Raw genomic sequence first — 22,355 nt, 5'->3', positions numbered from 1 at the left:
AACACACTGCCTTCTAGCGTTCTTTAAGAGAGCCATGATATGTCTTGTGAATAAAATACTTGTGTTAGATAAACTTTGTTCTTGCATATTTTATATTATTATTGGCCTATTATTTAACTTAATCAATACAAATATATCAAATAAGATTCCATGACAAAAAATATTAAACAGTTACTTAGTAATTGTTTGAGAAAAAGTTATAATCATGAGTTTTAGGAAACTAAATTTCTATTTCCTCACAAAGCAATTATTTAGGTTTACTAATCTAGTACTTTTAGTAAGTTCAGAGAACATAATTGACATGAAAAACAACTAACTGTACATATTGTTTCTTGAATGAGTGATATTTTAAACATTGTCTTTTATTAGGTTTAGTTATCAAAATGAATGCAATTTTATCTCCTTTCAGGACAAGTACTTTCCCTGCAATGAAATGTATTAGTATATTCAGGTATTTAAAAGCTAAATATTCTATGTTTGATATGAAGCTATACATATTCAGAATGACACGATTTTTGTATTTGTAAATGTCTAACCTCTGGGATTTTTGCTTCATCAATATAAATTATCTCATGAGGTTGTTGTGAAGACTCCAGTAACAAGTGTGGTCAAAAACATCTCCTGAATTCTAAATTTTAAATTTAATCATTTTAGCCTTTGATTATATCACTTATTGTCTTTTCAGAGCAATTAAACTAAAATAAATACTACTTTTTAAACATTTCACTCACATAGTAAATTAGTAAATAATATCAACACACGTCACAAAGTATTTCAGACTCATCAGATTTGGTAAACTTAATGTGAAGAATGTAGCGAGTAGAAGGTTCTTATACTCAATATATATTTTTGGTAAAAGTAAATTAAATTATATATCTGGGTTTCTAATTTGAATGTTAATCACATGGAAACAGGAAAATAATTTAAAAAATAATTACTTTGGGACCATTTTTCTGCTTAAAATTATGAAGCAAAAATATCTCTAAGAAATATATCTTTCAATAAAATGTTTCAACCCTTAGCAAAAGGCTTTATAAAGTTTATCTCAAATAGCCGGGCGCTGGTGGCTCACGCCTGTAATCCTAGCTACTCAGGAGGCTGAGATCTGAGGATCGTGGTTCAAAGCCAGCCCGGGCAGGAGAGACCGTGAGACTCCTATCTCCAATAAACCACCAGAAAACCGGAAGTGGCGCTGTAGCTCAAGTGGTAGAGCGCTCGCCTTGAGCTGAAGAGCTGAGGGACAGCGCCCAGGCCCAGAGTTCAAGCCCCACGGCCGACAAAAAAAAAAAAAAAAGTTTATCTCAAATATAAATATATATATAAAGTTTATTTATAAACTTCAATATAAAGTTTATCTCAAAATAGAAATTCTGCAACTAATCTAATGTATGTTTTCATGCACAAAATGCTGTGATTTCTAGTCTTGTTATGTGATTTTAATTACATTTTTTAGTTGTGACATGATCCCTAATTATATTTATTACAAAATTTTGTAATTATGCAAATCATGCCTGTACACACTAATTTACATAAGATAATATTCAAACAAAATTATCTTTTTTCCTGTCTCCAACAGGGAAAGATGATGTGCTGAAGTATATTAAATGAAAGCACTCTAACAAAGAGTCTTTATAAAATCGAAATTTGCAACATGAGGATGGTAACAGGAGCACTTTCTACTTGGCTGAACAGGAATTCTTGTTTCTACAGTACTTTCTTACCTATTATTCACACAGGGAAAGCCATAAAATTTGAAGTTCATATGAAGGAATTTCATTCCTAAAAGATGTGGCAACCCTGCTCAAAAGCTCCATCTTATCACTAGTTCTTTGTGCTTGCTGGCTGATCTATTTCTCTATCATATGTTTCATATTATCAAGCATAGTAATAATTCAGCTGTAAGTACATTACAGAAGACTCCTGAAAATCACAGCTATTGCGGTGTAATAATCAGAAGAGAGATTATATTACTCTCCAATTCCTCCCTTTGGCCTTCAATATGCCAATTAATTTTCAAAATAATCATGTATGATATTTGTTTATTTTTCCCTTTTTAGGGATTAAGCAAGTGCTTTTTGAAGTAAAAAGTGATGACAGTGGTATCAAAGCTCTGGTATGAGCACCTTGTCGCTAACAAGTAATCCTCTATGGACTGTAAATATGGAAGCCACACTAAAATTCTCTCTCTCTCTCTCTCTCTCTCTCTCTCTCTCTCTCTCTCTCTCTCTCTCTCTCTCTCTCTCTCTCTCTCTCTCTCTCTCTCTCTCTCTCTCTCACACACACACACACACACACACACACATACAAACACACACACAGCTGTCACCCAGACACATCAGAGATCAGTTCCATTCCTTTATTATGATAGTTGATTGATGTTTGCTCCATTTCTTTATCTCGACTACAAGATCGTGCCTGGACCTTTATCTTTCCCTGAGATCAAGTCTCTAGTTCTTCGTATACTGTGTATCTGTGTATTCATATTATGTTCCTCGCTGCCTCAGGCCAATTAACAATACCCTGAATACAGTATCCTCAAACTTGACATTCAAGTCAAACTCCATGAATTTATACTACTGTTTCAAAACACTAAAATTTATTCGATCTAGAAACCAAGAAAACACCCACCTTGTTACTTTAGTAGCAATTGACATCATGAAAGTAGAGGAATATAGATCAAGAACTGAGGTAAGGGAATTGGAGTATGTCTAAAATGTAGAATACTGGATGTGTGTTACAGATACAAAATTATCATCTATAGGCTAATTTATTGAAAACTTGTCATCCTATATTGAAAGCACAATTTACATACAGTTTTCCAGTTACTTTGCTTACCTATCACTTCTGATCACAAATCCTCTCATGAATTTTTATAGTATCTTTGAATAAATCACACAATTTGCATGTACTTATCATCTTAAGGAAAGACAGTCTGCTTTTACATCTTTCATTCTATATGACAAACCATTATTTTTTTGTTTCCCTGTTTGCTGAATAAATGTATTCCTGGAAACAGGATATTCACATCTAATCTGGGTGTAATTTTCATTTTTAAAATTTGAAATATAATATAAACTTTGTTGTGACTAGTCATTTTCTAAAAATGAGAGATATTCATGAACACTTATATTTTGGTGCCTTTAAGTAAATTGAGACTTGATGTGGTATGGTAGTTCTTGTGTCTAATTGATTTAACCATTAGATTATTGATGAATAAACATGTGCATTGCACATTTTTTTTTTTGTCGGTCGTGGGGCTTGAACTCTGGGACTGGGCGCTGTCCCTCAGCTCTTCAGCTCAAGGCGAGCGCTCTACCACTTGAGCTACAGCGCCACTTCCGGTTTTCTGGTGGTTTATTGGAGATAGGAGTCTCACGGTCTCTCCTGCCCGGGCTGGCTTTGAACCACGATCCTCAGATCTCAGCCTCCTGAGTAGCTAGGATTACAGGCGTGAGCCACCAGCGCCCGGCACATTTTTATTTTTATATATAAAATAGTCCCCAAGGATTTACTTTAAAGTGATAAGGGGGGTTGTCTTCATGTTCCATACTTTATATTTATTTCAGTAAAAGTACTAGAAATACATGATGTTTACTAGAGCAATATAAAAGATGAGAATATATTTCTAAAGAGAATAGATTTATTGATTAAAATATAGAAAAGAGTAAAATAGTCAGGTTTCTTGCTTAAGACTGTATTAATTTCATATGAATGTAGCTCAAGATGAGACTCAGAGATAAATTCATATTAATATTATTGAGATTTCAATCACATATAAGCAATATAGGTATTTTAAGGAATTGGTCATTCAAAGCCCTAGATACCTAATGGATGAAGAATGGTATTGAAAACAGCAGAGGAAAACAATTCAACATGCAGCTATTATTATTTTGTAGTACTAATATGAAAGAAATGGAGGTTTTGACTTTCTGAAGAAGAAAATTTAGCCAGTAATTTCAATGTAAGGCATCAATTGTAACGGCTCTAAAGTCTTTTCCTCCAAGATATCCAAGAGTACTATACTCATTCTCTGGAGTAAATAAGTAATTATTTTAATTAGCTTTGCTTAATATTAACTTACTTGTAGCAAATACGTTAAAATGTCTGCTCGCTTTCTTTCAATGTAATAACATACATTTTTGTACCTGTACTCGAGTCACCCCCACCCCGAAGACCACCAGAGACCACGACCAATACAAATAACAAAGGAGTCGTTTATTTGCAAATTCGAGGTTGGTCCTCCACGCACTCAGTAACCAGTGAAGCTAAGAGGCCCCCAGCAGAGAATCAGCACAGTTTTTTATAGTATTGTACAAACAACTTTAAAGAAGTTTTACATGAGAATTTACATGATTGGCTAAAATTTTATGCAAACTAAGCTATGCATATGTGATTGGCTAATATTATTATTGATGTTATTGATGGGAATTGTCTGGCCACTGGGTCACTGTGTCCTGCATGGCCACCCAGTGTTTGGTCAACGCATCTGGAGAAAATTCCTGTGGCTTTCCCAAGGATAGTTTATGTCTCAGTTGTCCTGGAATTGTTTTTCTTTTTGTGTCATTTCTAGGTCAAACCCATGGTTATTTTTATAATTCATACCTCACAAGATGATTGCTAGTGTGTAATGGAGTTACTTAGGCCTTCCTTGTGCCTCTTTAAGCTTTAGGCTCTTCATTTCTCCCCTTTCTAATATGCACCTTAAGGGCCAATCATGGTCCTTACGGGCCTGCACTATGTCTTTTGTCAGGAATCAGTTGATATTGTGTTCTCAATACCATCAGCTGCATGTTATTAACGCATTTCTTAACAAACATCACTAATAGATTGACAACGCAAAGCTTTACTGTGAACACAAGTACCAGAATGATAATGGGGCCATCAGATTGGATATTAAGATGGTTATCCAAGGGGAATAATTAAACCATGATTCAAACCATCCTTCTTGTTTTTCTCTTTCTCTTTTTCATTTTGCTAGTCCCTCTCTTACTTTAGCTAAAGATTGTTTTACAACTCTGGAATGATTGGCGTAGAAGCATCATTCTTCCCCGAGGGCAGCACATAGACCGCCTTGTTGTAAGAAAATTAAGTCCAGCTCCCATCTGTTCTGTAACACTACCTCATCTAAGGAGTCATGTGATTTTTGAAGGTAGACTATAGTGCTTTCCAGGTTTTTGATATCCTCATCTATAGTGGCAAGAAGGCTAGCGTAAAATGTTCTCTGAGTAATTAGGGATGCCACCCAAGTTCCTAGTCCAGCTAAGCCCACTAGAACCTCAACTGTTACTGCTGTTATTATTTCTTTTTTAGCTTTTCGTGGCCAATAGCTTGCTGCAGACATCTTTTTCATCATGTCTTCCTGAGAATGGTAGAGCAGTTGTGGGATAAGTTGTACTATGACACAAAAACTGTTAGTCTTATTTCAAACTTCTAAATGGATGCAGGGGGTTAGGCTAGTTGAACATGCCCACCAAGCATCTTGAGGAGGTAATAGGTATCCTTCCTCTGGAATCCATTCTTGAGTCTGATTACTTAAGTGAGTAAAGTTAGTTGGTACTCGTTCCACACATAACCCTTGTCCTATAACTGTCTGTAGAATAAGTTTTGCTTCCTTTTGTTCCCACCTGCATGATTTACTTGTTTTAACATTAGTCACATTCTGTATCAATGCAATACTCTCATAAAATGGAGGTCTCATATCAGAACACATCCAACGCGAGCTTGTAATATCAGCACAGGTCTGATTGATCACATTGTAAGTTTGAACCAACAGCTGCCGTAAGGAATCCTCTGCCCAGGGGATGCTCTCCCCAAGTGATGGGGTCACTACAGCCCAGGGCTCTTTCTTGTTGTCTACTTTGGGTTTATGGCAGAGACTGGTTTTAAAACTGTGTTTGGTCCCATTGCTGAAGGGGAATAACTGGCTGTGGCAATTGCTTGTAGGGTTATGAGAATGCCATCATGTGTCTCTCCCCATCTGTACAATCTTAGTCCCCAGGTCTTTCCTAATTCCCATCCTAGGGCTTGTTTGCGCTTGTCTGTGAACTGAACTTGCACTCTGGCATCATACTCCTGGGAGACCCTAATTTGTTTACGTACAGACATCCCATTAAAATGGATGCCCATTGGTCCTGGTTTGTTAAACATAACAAGGTCTCCTCCCTTTCCTTTCCATTTTCCTGAGGTACTTGTTTTGCAGCCCCAGCTCTTACAGTAAAAGTCCTCTGGTCCTCCCACAATTACTAGTCCTTCCTTCCCCTGGGCATACATACCATTGCCTCCATCTACATTTCATAAGCCTATGTCCTTCCCATACACCATCAGCAAGCTGACACAAGTTACATGTAAGCTTGTCGGGGAACCATAGGGACAGTCTTTCTTTCATGGCCAAAGGTAAACGTTTACCCATTACCTGATTGCTAACAGTCTAAGTCCAATTATATGGGCAGTGGGGATTGCCAGCACTTACTACTATGCTAATAAAATTTCCACTTAAGTTATACACCAATATCCAATTCATGACTAAGTCCTTTTGCGGTTCAATTTGAGCTTTAAAGGATTTTCTTTGGAGCACAAGACTTGGCACACTGGATCCTCAACGAGACCTGCTATGGTATCTGCAGGCTTTGCATGAGAATGGTGGATCCATGTAGTGATGCCATCGACTTTGAGGGCCGTTGGAGTCATCAAGATGATCACATAAGTTCCTTTCCACCTCGGCTCCAGGTTTTCCTGTCGGTGTCTTTTCACCAGGACCCAGTCTCCAGGGTGGAAGTGATGTGGGATTGATGGAGGGCCCAACTTGTACAGCACCTTCAGTCCCTCTGTAAGGAGAACAAAATTTCCGAGTAATCATCTTCTCTAAGCAACTGTTCTGACAAATTAAGAATTGGGGGAAGGGGCACTCCGAATACAATTTCATAAGGGGAAAGACCAATTTTAAAAGAGGAATTGCATACACTGTATAAGGCAAAGGGAAGGAGAGTTACCCAGTCACCCCCGATCTCCATGGTCAATTTGTTCAGCCTCTCTGTTAGAGTTCTATGGATCCTTTCCATCTGTACTGAACTTTGGGGTCTACAAGTACAATGCAAGTTCCAATCTGCCCCAAGAGTACTTGCAAGTCCCCGACTTACCTTGGACAAGAAAGCTGGTCCATTATCTGATCCTATCATAATAGGGAAGCCAAACCTGGGTAAGATCTCTTCTAGTAACTTCTTAGCCACCACCTGTAACTTTTCGTGCTTTGTAGGAAAGGCTTCTACCCATCCTGAAAAGGTATCTATGAAAACTAGCATGTTTATATCCATACTTGCCAAGTTTAATTTCCATGAAGTCCAATTTTTAGTAAGTTCTTGGTCTCTCTCCTCTTATTTGACTGCCTGTTCCTGTCTGGTTCTTCCTTTCATTTGTCAGTTGACATGCCTTATGGTCCCTGACAATTTTAGCATGACTATTTTTGATCATAAGTCCAGCATTTGTCACCAGATCTTGCATCTTCCTAGCACCCACGTGGGTGCTTTGATGCAACTTAAGCAGTACTTTACTCACTAACTACTTGATAAGATAATGATGCTCCTAGAATCTCTTCACCAACCATTTAGGTATTGTGCCTTCAGCAGTTGATCAATCCATTTCATGTCCTCAGTGGTGTATATTGGAGTGTCCAGAAGAGTTCTTGTACCATAGTCTGGGAGATTAATCATCATTATAGATTACCTTTGTATTGCCAACTTCCAGGCTGTTCTGTTGGCCAGGTTATTGCCTTTACACACAGCATCTTTAGGTTTTTTATGTCCAGGGCAATGAACAATGGCTAACTTAGGAAGCCAAACAACAGTAATTAAAGTCAAGATTTCATCTTTATTTTTGATGATTTTTCCTTCAGTTGTCAGTAATCCTCTTTCTTTGTAAATAACTCTGTGTACATGAGCCATTACAAATGCATACTGATTGTCAGTGTACACAGTTAGTCTTTTGTCCTTTCCCAGTGTTAGAAGTTGGGTCAGGGCTATTAACTTGGCTCTCAAGGTTGATGTGCCTACTGGTAGAGGTTCAGCCCAGACCACATCAGCCTCAGTCACTACTGCCGCTCCAGCATAACTCTGTCTCTGATAAACAAAGCTGCTTTCGTCTGTAAACCACATGACTTCAGCGTCAGGCAACAGCTGGCTCCTTAAGTCCTCTTGGATGTTATGGCCTTGGGCCAGGATCTCTGACAGTTATGTAGCAGCATGTTTAGGTCCGGATCTGGTAGCAGTGTCGCCGGGTTGAGAGCCGAGGGAGCCTGTAAATTGATTCTGAGAGGGTTGATTAGCAGTCCTTGGTAATGGGTTAACCAGGCATTGCTGAGCCACCGATCTGGTGGTTGTTTTAACAAACCCTCAATAGTGTGTGTGTGGGGGGGTGGTCACATAGAGTTCCTTTCCCATGGTTAGCTTATCTGCGTCTTTGACCATCAGAGCAGTAGCCGCTATGATTCTCAGACATTATGGCTATCCTGCTGTTAGTGAGTCTAATTTGTTTGACAAGTAAGCTACTTGTCTCCTCCATAGCCCAAATATTGGGTTAGGACTCCTTTTGCTATCCCATTATGTTCATTCACATATAAGTAAAAGGATTTAGTGGTGTCAGGGAGTCCCAACACTAGAGCTGATAATAAGGCAGTTTTTATCTGTTCAAAGGCTCGTTCAGGTTCTTCTGTCCATTGAGACAGTTGCTTCTCCTTGGTAGCCTCGTAAAGAGGTTTAGCCAGCTCCATAAACCCGACAATCCACAGACAGCAAAAGCTGGCTGATCCCCAAAACTCCCTTACTTGGTGCTGTGACCAGGGTGTTGGAAATTTAAGGACAGTTTCTTTTCTGGCTTTCATGAGCCACGACTGCCCCCTTTCAATAAATAACCCCAGTAAGTTACCTCTGATTTGCAGGTTTGAGCTTTCTTGGCTGATGCTCATTAACCAAGGTTTCCCAAAGTCTGGAATAAATTTCTGTTCCTTGCATGCATTATTTATCGGTTTCAGTGGCAATAAGAAAGTCATTCACATATTGCAACAAAGTCAGACCAGTGTGGCTTCCCCTAAACTCACCCAAGACCTTATGCAGAGCTTCATTAAAGAGTGCTGGTGAGTTTTTCAATCCTTGAATGAGTCTGTCCAGGTCAGTTGTCTGTTGATACCTCCTTTGACATCTGTCCACTCAAAGGCAAAAAGATCTTGAATTTTGGGTGCCAAGGGTAGGCTGAATAAGGCATCTTTTAAATCTAATACTGTATACTACTGCTTATTTGGAGGCAGGGTGCTCAGGAGAGTGAGGGGTTTGGGTACGGTAAGGTGAATTTCCTTTACCCTTTTATTGACTTCCCTTAAGTCCTATACTGGCCTATATTCATTACAGTTGGGCTTGCAGATCGGTAGCAGAGGAGTGTTCCACGCCGACTGGCAGGGTCACAATATACCCAGTTCTAGCAGAGACCTAATGTGGGGTGTTATTTCATCCATGCCACATGGACATAGGGTACTGAACTCTAACTGGGTCCTGGTTTTACCTCGATGAAGAAAGCTGGTTTATGTTTCGCTAGTCCCACTCCACCAGTCTCTGCCCAACCTTCTGGATATCTTTCCAGCCAATAGATTTCTTGTTCAGGAGGCTGGGGTGGTTGGCGCAACCGGTACACATCTTCCAGGTCGAGAGTCAATACTTGTATTGGTCTTCCTTGAGCATCCTCCACCTGGGGGCCTTCTGGATAGAAGTGAATCTGTGCCTCCACCTTGATTAACAAGTCTCTTCCCCAAAAGGGATAAGGGCTTTCTGGAATAAACAAGAATGAGTGGGACACTGGTCCCATCCCCAGGTTCACTCTTCTTTTGGTGGTCCATGAGTATTGTTTAATCCCCATGACTGCTTTCACCCAAGAGGTTTTATTTGAGATTTTTCCTTGAGGCTTTATTAAACCCAAGTATTAAGCCTGGCTATCCATTAGAAATTTTACTGGAGTCCCCTCCACTTTTAGCGTTACCCTGGGTTCAAGGAGAGGAACTGAACCCTGAAGTCCCTATTCATTATTAGCAAGATTGTTAACCATTAGGGTCCAGGTTCTATGCAGCTGCCACTGCTTTGTTCAAAGTTCCCTTTTCTTAGTACATTCTTTGGCCTAATGCCTATTTCTTGGCAGTAAGTGCACTGATCTCTGCATAGACCTTGACTATTTGGGCGTTGTAGGGTTTCCTTCCTTGTAAGACCATGTATAATTTAGCCAAAATGGTATGATTGCAGGCTGCTGCCCTGAGACCCACCATTAGAATCTTGCGATAGACCCATAATCTCCCCCTAACTTCTGCCGTGTTGTAGTCCAAACCGTTGCTTGGATCCTGGTTAATGGAAAAGATACATTGATTAAATTAGGATTAGCAGTAGGCTGTCCGTCATCACCGGGAACTACTTTCTTGGCCTCAGTTTGAATCATTTATTTTTCTTTCGAGATGAATAAGACCCAAAATAACTGCTGGCAATCATCCCTGATAGACAGGTGCATGAACATTACACTATCTAGGAGAGAAATCAAATCTTTGGGATTATTCCAAAATTTTGCATTTTGTGTTTTCCAATTATATAAGTCACTCATTGAGAAGAGCCAATAGTGAAGTCGGCGGTCTCCAGTTTCATCCAGTCGTCCAATTTCTCTGAGCGGCAGAATCACTGTGGTGTCAGGGAGTCTCAGGCTGGCAGCTCTCTGAATGTGACCACGAGTTCTTACTGCTGGCCCTTCCAAGTTGCTGCTGGCTTCTTGATCCTTGCCTCCAGATGCCTCCCCTTGCTCCATGGGGGATGGAGGAGGCAGCAGTGAAGGGTATGGGGGGAGATCGGAGTCTAATGAGAGAAGATCCTCACTCCTTTCTTGTAAAATGGGGTATAAGGGGACTGAGGGGGTAGTTGACGTATCTTTTATTGATGCTAAAATCTTGTTTTTATCCACAGAAAGGGGTAGAAAGCGTGACAGACACTTTGGGGTTTCCTACACCAAATTCTGCATACTAAAGTATAGGGAATCTGATCGGGGTGCCCTGTGCTATCTGTTAAAAAAAAACCTTCGTTTAACCTTCCAAATAGTATTTAGACCCAATGTTCCTTGGGGGGGGCATCCAACCTCAAAAGTAGGCCACTCTGACTTATACAAAGTAAGTAATTTTTCTTTTTTAACTTCAACATCTAAATTGTTAGCTCTTTCCTTATCATCTTTAAAATTAGCTGTCAGAAAGGTAAGAGATAGACTTTGGTTCTGACCCATTTCAACATATATCAATCCACACACAAGACAAGAAAAAAGGAGGAAGGCAATTACAAATGTCACAAAATGAAACAACTTGTGCTTTCGGGGATTTAGGATATAACCACAACTCAGAGTGTCCCAAGGAGAAAAGTGTGGATTGACTGGCCTGTCTACAATCCCAAAGGGGTAGAGGGAGACACTTGATGTTTCAGCAGTGTCATCTGGTAAAAGACTACCCTACTCCCTCTTTGCTTCAAGTGGGCCAACTTTCTAAGGCAAATTTCGCCCTTCGAGGAGGAAGATAAGAGCGTCTGAAAGAGAAAGTAATTATTGTTGGACAAGGAATAGAACAAAGACTAACAATTTTAAATGGAGGCGAATAGAGTTTCCAGGCATCCACGTCAGAATGAATGTGAAAGAGGAAATGTTCTACGAAAGCCACAATACAGACAGACACACAGACATTAAGACAAGATACATTAACAGTATGTGCATGGTAGTCTGTCAGACAGAAAGTGATGGACTACAGAGAGGAAAACTCCCAAATGTCTGCACTAGTGGACAGTCTACCTTGTAAACTATCAAACAGAACCTGGCAGCCTACAGGTGGGCCCAAATGCCCGCACTAGTGGATAGTTTACTTCCCCAGGGCATCCGGAGGATGTCTCCCACTGGTCCTGTTGGCTGCTTTATAGTGCATCCACCAAGATTTCTTGCCAGTTCCAACACCCAAACTGCAAGCTACAAAAATACCATACATGGGGCTGGGAAGGTGACTCAGTGGTAGAGCACTTGCCTTGCATGCATGAGGCCCTGGGTTTGATTCCTCAGCACCATATAAGCAAAAAGAAAAAAGCAGGAAGTGGCGCTGTGGCTCAAGTTGTAGAGCTGTAGAGATGAGGGACAGTGCCCAAGCCCAGAGTTCAGGCCCCACGACTGGACCCACCCCCCAAAAATACCAGATATTTACAAAGGGGCAATGCCTTAACTTACCAGCTGTTCTTTGCTATTCCCTGATCAGGTGTCAGGGTGGGCTTATGAGGGAGATCCCAGATGTGCACCTATCTGTTGTACCTGGATTCAAGACCCACCGAAGACGACCAGAGACCACAACCAATTCAAATGACAAAGGAGTCGTTTATTTGCAAGCTCGAGCTTGGTCCTCCACACACTCAGTAACTGGTGAGGCTAAGAAGCCCCAAACATAGAATCAGCACAGTTTTTATAGTATTGAACAAAAAACTTTAAAGAAGTTTTACATGAGAATTTACATGATTGGCTAAAATTTTAAGCAAACTAAGCTATGCATTGGCTAATATTATTATTGACATGTTATTGACAGGATTTCTCTGGCCACTGGGTCACTGTGTCCTGCATGGCCACCCAGTGTTTGGTCAACGCATCTGGAGAAAATTCCTGTGGCTTTCCCAAGGATAGCTTTTGTCTCAGTTGTCTGGGTATTGTTTTTCTTTTTGTGTCATTTCTGGGTCAAACCCATGGTTATTTTTATAATTCGTACCTCAAAAGATGGTTGCTAGTGTGTGTAATGGAGTTACTAGGCCTTCCTTGTGCCTCTTTAAGCCTTAGGCTCTTCAGATTTCATATTATTACTGTCTCTTCATACATGCCTGAAATCACTAGTTCAAAGTAACACAAACAGAAAAACAAAAATACCCTGATACAACCATCACAAATCCTAAATTATGTGAAAAAATCCACAATATAAAAAATAAACCTGAGATAGAGGAAAAACAATGGCAGAATAACAACAGAAAATTATGCTAGCTCTCTCTAATGAAACAGAGATTTAGAGTCCTAGCAGGTACTCCACTTCTAGAGGGTCACACCAAGTCAGCTATAATTATATGTAGATATAGAATCCAAAAGAAAATATTATACTGTCTTCACAAGCACACAAAAATCTATGAAAAGTTACCCAGCCAGGAAGGTGACTGCTCTGACTGTGTTGGCCAACATACTCAAAAGCACAACTGCAGTGTGGAAATAAAAGGTCAACATGGGAAAACATCACAAACAGAGTCAGTCACATTTAAACACAGACACAATTCACCTTACCACTGGACAGTCAGAACTGTCATTGGAACCACAAGTATTAACAGCACAACATCTCACCACAACTGATCTCTTCTCCTGCACTTAATGGTCTAGACAAAAACCTAATTCCAGAAAAAAATCACAAAAGACCAAAGCAACACCTGGCAAATCAACCAAGAACATAGATAATCACCTATTAAGATCATATTTCCCCCAAATGAAAGCCAAGAGATCTTCCAAATGGACAGAACAAATCAGAAAAATATGAGGAAAGTGATGCCAAGGTAATATAATTCACACAGTAAATAAAAAGGCATTAGAACAGACAATCAAGGACCTAGAAGATAGTTTTCAAAATACATTACAAATACTGCTGAAAAATATGGTTAATGAAAAGATACAAAACCTCTACAAGGAAACTTGTGAACAAGATGAGCCCAACCAAAGATTAGCAAAAATCATTCATGGAGACTCCAAACAGAAAGAAAAATAAATTCTGGAAAAGCAAGAGTGTCCAAGGAAAAAAATAGATACCTAGTTAAACGATATGAGAGAAGACACAGCTAAAACCCATATCCCCCAACCCCCCACCCAAAGAATAGTTTAAAGAAAGTCCATACAAGATCTAAAAAAAGCTTTAATAAAGAGATAGAAGACCTAAAAAAATAACCAATTATAAGACAAGGAAATAAAAAAGCAAATAGAATGTCTCCACAGAAATAGATGATATAGAAGATTATCTCAGGAATCACAGACAGAATAGGTCTAATAGGAAAGAAGAAATAATCATTTAGAACAAATCCAAGAAATAAGAAATGATCTTGCTGAAAGTTCAAGACTCAGAAGATCAAATTGGGGGAGATAGGTATCAAGAAGATGAAGAGCATGAAACTAAATGGATGGGAAACATATTACAGAATTCTAGCAAAGATCATTCCAAATATCCAAAGAGATAGGCTCATTCAGAGAAGAGAAGCCTTTAGAACACCAAACAGAGAATACCAGAACAGAACAAACCACCACCACGACATCTATTAGAGAATCATTAGAGATCAAAGAAAGGATTCTGAAATCTATCAGGAGAAAAGACGGATTATTTATAAAGGATATACAGTCAGAATAAATACAGGTTTCTTATCTGATATGGTCAAAAGGAGAGCCTAGCATGATATATGACAAACATTAAAAGCAAGCAACTACCAACCAAGATTATGGTCCCAAGCCAAACTCTCCTTTACATTAAAAGGATATGTAAAAATATTTCCTGACAAAGAAAACTTGAAACAATGTATCTATACCAAATAAGCATGATAGAAGTTATTCAAATATATCCCACATAGAGAAGATCAAGAAGAACATGAACTGTTTATATAAAATGTTCCCTACCCAAGAACAAGGTAAATATATTAAGAGTAGATGAGGCACAGGTCCTAACAGCAGGTGTATAACATAGCAGGACTTATCAGATATTTCACAGTCTTAACCTTTAATATAAATGGACATAATTTTCCAATTAGAAAACATAGATTAAATATTAGTATCAAAAAAGATGCATCTATCTAGTATCTACAAGAGACACATTTTATTGACAAAAACAAACACATACTCAAACTGAAAGGCTGGAAGGAAAATTTTCAAGCAAATGGACACCATAAAAAGGCCACAGAATTACTAACATAAGATAAAATAGAATTCAAATTAAAATTAGTAGGAAGAGGCATTATATATTGATAAAAGCAACTCTCCATTAGGAGGATATAACAAGTCTAAATATCAATGCCCTGAATCATGGAGCACCCCCACTTCATCAACCAAATACTACTTAACCTAAAAACACATCTCAACACATCATTGTTATCAGTGGATAGGTCATCTAAGCAAAACTCAACCAAGAAACTGAAGACCTAAATAACTACATTGACCACCTAGCCATAACAGATATCTACAAAATATACATTCAGTGTCAGAATATAAATTCTACGCAGCAGCTCATGGAAGAGTCTCCAAAATAGAACATATCCAGTGGTAGAGTGTTTGCCTTGCATTCATGAGGCCCTGGGTTCGATTCCTCAGCACCACATAAACAAAAGAAAAAAGCCGGTGGTGCTGTTGCTCAAGTGGTAGAGCACTAGCCTTGAGCTGAAAAGCTGAAGGACAGCCCCCAGGCCCAGAGTTCAAGCCCCACAACCGGACCCCCCCCAAAACAAAAAGAAATTTTATCTAAATTGAAAAAAATAATCAAATTCCCAAATCTTTTCAGAACACAACAGAATAAACATAATTAAACAGCTAAAGTAAAAAAAAAATTCTCAAACCCATGAAGACTGAACAACACATTGCTGAATGACCAATGGTGCACTGAATACATGAGCATGAAAATCTGAAAGTTTCTGAAATTTAACAAATTGAACACACAAAATACCAAGCCTTCTGGGACATAGAAATGCAGTACTTTGAGGAAAATTTATAGCTCTGTGTGCCTACATCAAGCAATTGGGAAAATCTCAAGCCTGTATATTAATTATATACCTCAAATTTCTTGAAAACAGGAATAAGCCCAAACTCATAGCAGTAGACAGAAACAAACAAAAAAATTAAATCAGAAATAACTAAATAAAGACAAAATAAAGCATAAAAAGATCAACAAAATAGAGTTGGTTCTTTCCATAAATTAATATACTTGACAGACCCTTGACAAATCTGACTAAGAAGAGAACTCTTAATAGAGAGAGATAAATAGAAAGCCCACAGATTGGGAGAAGATCGTTACTTGCTCTGCAACAGTCAATGGTCTCATATATAAAATATATTAAGATTCCCAAAAGTTAACCCCCCAAAATAAACAAATCCTCAAAGAAACAACAACCTCGGGCTGGGAAGGTGGCTCAGTGGTAGAGCACTTGCCTTGAATGCCTGAGGCTCTGGTTTCGATTGTTCAGCACCACAAGCAAAAAGAAAAAAGCCAGAAGTGGCGCTGTGGCTCAAGTGGTAGAGTGCTAGCCTTGAGCTGAAGAGCTAAGGGGCAGCGCCCAGGCCCAGAGATCAGGCCCCACGATCGGACACCTCCCCCCCAAAAAGAAACAACAACCCTCTGAATAAGTGGACTAAATATTTAAAGAGAGACCTCTCTGAAGCAGAAATATGAATGGCCAATAGACACATGAAGAAATATGCAACATTTCTGGCCATAGAAATGCAAATCAAAGCAACATTGTGATTCCACCACACCCCAGTTAGAATGACCATTATGAAGAAAACTAATAACAACAGATCCTGGGCTGGTGGGGATGTAGCCAAAAAGGAACATTACTACACTATTGGTGGAAATGTAAACTTGTTCAAAAACTCCATAAAGAATTATAGAGATTCCTCCAAAGTGTTCCCCTATAACTCAGCAAACCAATTTCTGGGCATTTACCCAAATGACCACAAACAAGGACACACTAAAGCTACAATCCAACTATGTCCATTGTAGCATTATTTACCATAGCTAACAAATGGAACCAAAACAGATGCCCATGTGTAGATGAATCGATCAAGAAAATGTCATATATATTCACAATAAAAATTCTATGCTTCCGTCAGAAAGAATGACATTGCCCCATTAGTAAGGAAATGGAATCACTTGGAAAACATAATAAGTCAAACAAGCCAGACCTAAAGAATTATAGGCTACATATTTTCATTCATTTGGAAAAACTAGAATATGACTAGGATATTCTTAGAAAAGATCACAATAGCTTAATAGCTATATGTATATCACCATAAAAAATGATGCTTATTGAAATGAGCTCCAAGAAATGAATACAAGATATTTTTTGTTCTAATTTCTTTTTATTTTATTTTATTTTTTTGTGAACATAGTGTACAGAGGGGTTACAATTACATGGGCAGGATAATGCGTACATTTCTTATCAAGCATTGCAGCCTCCTCCTTTGTTTACCCTTCACATCCCTTCTCAGCCTACCCCCAACCCCCTCACCTAATAAAGCTCGTTTTTGACATGCAACTTGTGCTTCTCATTGTTGCAACAGTTCCACCTGTATCCTTAAATGACTTGTTTTTCCCCATCTCCTCCACAAGTTATACTAACATCAAATATAGTGAAAGCAGGAGTTATACTCTGGGGGAGGGACATACAAAGCAACAAAGAGATAATCTTATAAATGTGTTAGAAACAAATGCATGAAAGAAAAAAAACATTAAAATACATATCTAAGGCTTCATTTTCCTAACAGCACATTATCTGACCTTTTCTGCTTGACTCATACATATACTAGATATTGCAAATAAGGGAAACCATGGGACCTATGTTTCTTTGGGCATGGATTACTTCACTTAATATAATTTTGTTCCAAGTTTGTCCATTTCCTAACAAATGGGGCAATGTCATTCTTTCTGATGGAGGCATAGAATTCCATTGTGTATATATACCACATTTTCTTGATCCATTCATTTACTGAGGGGCACCTGGGTTGGTTCCATATCTTAGCTATGGTAAATAATGCTGCAATAAACATAGTTGTGCTGGTAGCTTTAGTGTGGTCATATTAGTAAACATTTGGGTAAATGCCCAAAAGTGGGACTGCTGGGTCATAGGGGAGCTCTATGTGAAGTCTTTTGAGGAACCTCCATACTGCTTTCCAAAGTGGTTAAACAAGTTTACACTCCTCCAACAATGAAGTAAGGTTCCCTTCTGTCCATATGCCCTCCAGCATCTGTTGTTGTTAGAGTTCTTGATTTTTGCCATTCTAACTGGAGTGAGGTGGTATCTCAACGTTGTTTTAATTTGCATTTCTTTTATGGCTAGGGATGTTGAGCATTTCTTCATGTGTCTATTGGCCATCCTTCTTTCTTCTTCAGAGAAGTTTCTCTTCAAGTCTTTCGCCCACTTATTTATTGGGCAGTTGTTTCTTTGAGGATTTGTTGTTGGGGGATTTAAATTTTTGAGTTCCAAGTATATTTTAGATATGAGACCCTTATAGTGAACTGTTTTTAATAATTTCTATTTACGTTTTCCCCTTTGGTTTATTCCCTTAAGTCACTGTTTTTGATTTCTGTACCCTTTGTCTTATATATAAGTTAATCTGATTTGGGGAAGGGAAGGAAAAACACAGAAATGTTGGGACAAAGATTAAACAAAGCAACAGTGATATACACTAGACACTGTGTTAGAAATTAAGTTTACAACGTTGGGGGAATGGGATGTCAGGGTGGGTGGAAGCAGGAAAAAATGAGGAAGCAGTAACAAAAAAATGTACTCATTACTTATGTAACTGTAACGCACCTCTCTGTATATCACCTTCATAACAAAAAACACCGAACAACCAATAAGAGAACTCACATAATAGAGAAAACTAGAGAAAAAAATGAGGCATCACAACATAAATAAGGAAAATTAGGAATATTATAAGAAAGTACTTTGAAAACTGTATGCCAATCACCTGGAGAATCCTTGAGAAATTGATGCTATCCTATACCCGAGCTGAGTCAAGAAGTGATACATAAGAAGTAATGAAAATTAAATGTCAATAAAAAATTTCCCATACCAGAAAAATCTAGTACTCAATGGATTTATCACGAAATTAAGGGCTGAAAAAACTTACAATACTCAGATTTAACTCTTCAATGGAATAGAAAGGGAAATGGAATTATTAAACATATTCTATGAAGCTAGAATTAGACTCTTTCCCAAATCGGTAGGGACTCATCAAAGAAAGAGAACTATGAACCCAACTCCTCGATAAGCATTGATGCAAATTTCTCAATAAATTTCTCACCAACCTATTTCAGCAACTAAAAAAAAAAATCATATGCTATGATCAAACAGTATTCATCCTAGGATACAATTGGATTCAATATACCTGTCAATAAATATAACACACACCATCAGTAGAAGCAGGGAAAAGAACCACATGATCATCTATATGGGTGTAGAAATAGCTTTTAACAAGCTCCAATACCCCTTTATGATTAAAGGTCTGAGAAGCTAGGAATGCATGGAAGTTTCTTAAATATAATAGAGTATGTATATGATAAGAGATAATATGCGTGTACTTAATGGTGGAAGCATGAAGACATTAAATCCAGGAATGAGAAAAGGCTGTCCACTCTATCTACTATTCTTCAATATAGTAGTGGACTTTCTAGCAAGAGCAATAGGCAAGAGAAAACATAAAGGGGATCCAAATAGGGAAGAAGTAAAACTATCGCTTTTTACAGATGAAATGATCCTGTATTTAAAGGACACTATAGCTTCCTCCCCCACGTTAGTAAAGGTGATGCTAACCTTCAGCAATATAACAGGGTATAAAACCCACAACAATCAGTAGATTTTCTGTGTTACCAACAATGGGAAGATCCATGATGAAATCCAAAAAACAACCTCATATGTATTAACCTCAAAATAAAATCAAATCTATACAAAACAAAACAACAACAAAACTAGGAATTAATAAATTTAACTAAAAATGTGAAAGACCTCTGCTCTGAAAACTTTACAACACTAAAATAGGAAATTTAAGAAGATTCAAGGAAATGGAAAGTCTTTCAATGCTCCTGGTTGGAAGAATTAACATAGTGAAAACTGCAATACTGCCCCCAAACAATTGACAATGCAATACCCATCAAAATCCCAACAATATTCTTCAATGCAGTAGAGAAAGCAATTTGAATGTAATAAGAAATTACAAAATTAAAGATGAAACCAAAGGCTTAGAAATGAAATCATGGGCCATTTTACACACACACACACACACACCCCAAACACACACAATGGAATTCTATTTACCCAACAGAAAGGATGCCTTTTCACCAGTCTTAAGGAAAATGAAAGGCTTGGGAAAATTATACTAAAAGAAAGGAATGCACACTCAGAGCAATATAGTTTTCATAGATCCATTCATTTATGGTAGCTAGAAGGTGCCTACAAATCTACAAGTACAAGACAGATTCTACATCGTCCCAGATAGAATGGCCATTTTCAAGAAAACTGACAATAGCAAATGCTGACAGGGATGTAGCCAAATGGGAACTCTATTATACTGTTGGTGGGAAATTAAACTTGTTCAACCACTCAGGAATGCAGTACGGACATTCCTCAAAAGACTAAACATAGATCTCCCTTAAGACCCAGTAATTCCTGTCTTGGGCAGTAATCCAATAAATAACAAGCAAGCTCACATGAAAGCTACCAGCATAACTATGTCCTGGGCCCTGACCCAGAGTTCAAAGATTGGAAAAAAAGTTACCACTGCTGGTATTTTTTCCCCAAATAGAAACCTTTTTTTAGGGGGAGGGTCTGGTCATGGGTCCTGAACTCTGGGCCTGAGCGCTGTCCCTCAACTCTTCAGCTCAAGGATAGCGCTCTACTACTTGAGCCACAGCGCCACTTCCAGCTTTTTTCTTTTTGCTTATGTGGTGCTGAGTAATCCAACCCAGGGCCTCATGCATATAAGGCAAGCCCTCTACCACTGAACCACCTTCCCAGCCCTAAATATGAATCTTTTGACCTAAGATACCAAATCATTCTATTTGTAGCAGCTAGGATAGGACTAAAATATAGTGGGTGATAAAATTGCTTCTTTATTGAATGTTAGGAAAACACATAAGCAGTCCAAGAAAAGGGAGATTTGTTGTTGTTGTTGTTATAGGGGCTTGAAATCTGGGCTTGGGCACTGTCCCTGAGCTCTTCAACTCAAGGTAAGGGCTCTACCTCTTGAGCCACAGTGACATTTCTGTTTTTCTGGTGGTTAAATGGAGATGAGTCTCTGAGACTTTCCTGCCCATGGGGGCTTTGAACTACAGTCCTCAGATCTCAGCTTCCTTAGTAGCTAGGATTACAGCTGTGAGCCACTGGCAGCAGGCTAAAAATGGGAGACTTTTATAAAAGAAAATCTACCTCTTCATCTGTGTCTAAACCTCAGATATCACTATTAGAACACTTCATCGTTGACTCATTTCATCAGACATTTGTAAATTTTCTCTTTTCCTTCATGTGTCAATATCAACTCAGCTGTGGGACTGGATCAATTGTATGGTAATTGCTAGCACCTAAATCAAGAACATTTACATAAAAACAAATGAAGCCCTCATTTGGAATAATTGTTTTCTCTTTTTATTACAAATCTGTGCTTTATTACTTCCCAATGTGATATTGGAACTCCTAACAGAGTGATGATATTTTCTTTTTCTTCAGCAATTGGCCTTCTCCCACATGTGATCAAGTGTATTTAAGAATTCAAAGATTTCCATTGACAATTCATTAAGCTGATTTCTAAGAAAATGTGCATTTCTGGAATGTGGTCTGCTCTCTTGTTCTTACATGCACAGGACTTCTATGATTTATTTGTCCTACAAGGAATACTATTTTCCAATCTTTGTGTGACCAATTTTAATCTCTCTGATCAATCTTTCTGACCCTCTCTCTGGAGTCTCATTTCAGTCTGCCTCATCAAAAATATCTTATTTATCAACTAAATTACTCTCAGCTTCTGTTTTTTGCCTGACTTCATATAGGCTGTGATAGCAGCCTTGACTGGCAGTGCTTACTGGAGTTATTTGTTTGTTTTTTATATTTTTAGAGGTCTAGGATTACTCTTCGATATATTAGCTTCTCTGGGCCACAGTGATCCGCTGGCCTAGAGTCAATGGGTTTTTCTCCTAAACATACAAATACAGCTGACTAAATTCCTGTTTAAATTGTCTCAAAATGAGGCAATCTGGCATCCTTGGAAATCCAGGAATAATCCACTGTACCACTTACAGAAATGGTCTATCAAGATGGCTTTTCAATGTTTACTGTAAAAAATGTTCATTTCCAACTCACCACCATAAAACAGATCACATCCCTGCGAACAAAATTTTGGAAAGAAGGTTCCCCTTCCTTCCTTCTCTTATGATAGATCAAACCATAATATTCTGCGGTTGTGGCCAGCCTGGAGCACATTTTCCCAAGAATATTCTGTAATGCAAAAGAGGATCAACTATCAAAATAAAGGTGAAAATACTTGTCTACTACAGACGGATTTAT

This window comes from Dipodomys merriami, unplaced genomic scaffold, assembly GCF_024711535.1.
Source record: "Dipodomys merriami isolate MVZ:Mamm:240054 unplaced genomic scaffold, mDipMer1.0.p SCAF_46, whole genome shotgun sequence".
Taxonomy (NCBI): domain Eukaryota; kingdom Metazoa; phylum Chordata; class Mammalia; order Rodentia; family Heteromyidae; genus Dipodomys; species Dipodomys merriami.
Note: the sequence above shows the minus strand (reverse complement) of the source record.